Genomic DNA, 848 nt, shown 5'->3' on the forward strand with positions numbered 1-848 from the left:
GATATGTATGACCTGGAGTTTTATTGTGGTGTACATTTATTATGGTGTACATTATATCTTGGAATATAATGCATTTTAAGATATAATTTTGTGATCTCGAGGCAACAGAACCTGATCTCAACGTAACAAAAGTTGTTTTCTTGTGATCACGACTTCTGAGTTTCTACCTGAAAGTCACAATCACTGCACATTCAAATGGTAAAGGTTATTTCATGATGACAAGAAAGCAACTTTTGCCAAGTCCAGATCAGGAGATAAATAAGTTGTGATTACGAGAACTTTCATATTGAGATCAGTAAGATAAGTCGTCATCACAAGAATACAACTTCTGTTAAAAAAGCCACAAAAAAAAGTCATGATCACGAAAAAACAACTTTTACATCAAGATCAGAAGTTATATTTGTAAGAGAACAACTTTTCCTATGTTGAGATTATGAGAAATAAGTTGTGATCATATCACAAGATAAATAAGTCATCATCAGAAGTAAACCTTTGTTAAAAAAGCTAAAAAATATTGTTTTCTCGATATAAAAGTTGTTGAAAACAACATTTATATCGAGATCACAAGATAAGTTGTGTTTGTGAGAGAAAATTTTTGTTATGGCAAGATCACGAGATAAACAAGTCGTGATCATGAGAAAATAACTTTTGTTATCTAGAGATCACAATATAAATACATTGTGATTGTGAGAGAACAACTTTATTCATTTCAGGATTACTAGATAAATAAGTAAAGATAAATAAAAATTCAGCTATTGTTGAGATCACGATATAAATAAGTTGTGATCACAAGATAACTTTTATTATTTTGAGATGACGATAATAAGTCTTGATCACGAGAAAACTTT

The sequence above is a fragment of the Anguilla rostrata genome, chromosome 14, assembly GCF_018555375.3.
Source record: "Anguilla rostrata isolate EN2019 chromosome 14, ASM1855537v3, whole genome shotgun sequence".
NCBI classification, from domain to species: Eukaryota; Metazoa; Chordata; class Actinopteri; order Anguilliformes; family Anguillidae; genus Anguilla; species Anguilla rostrata.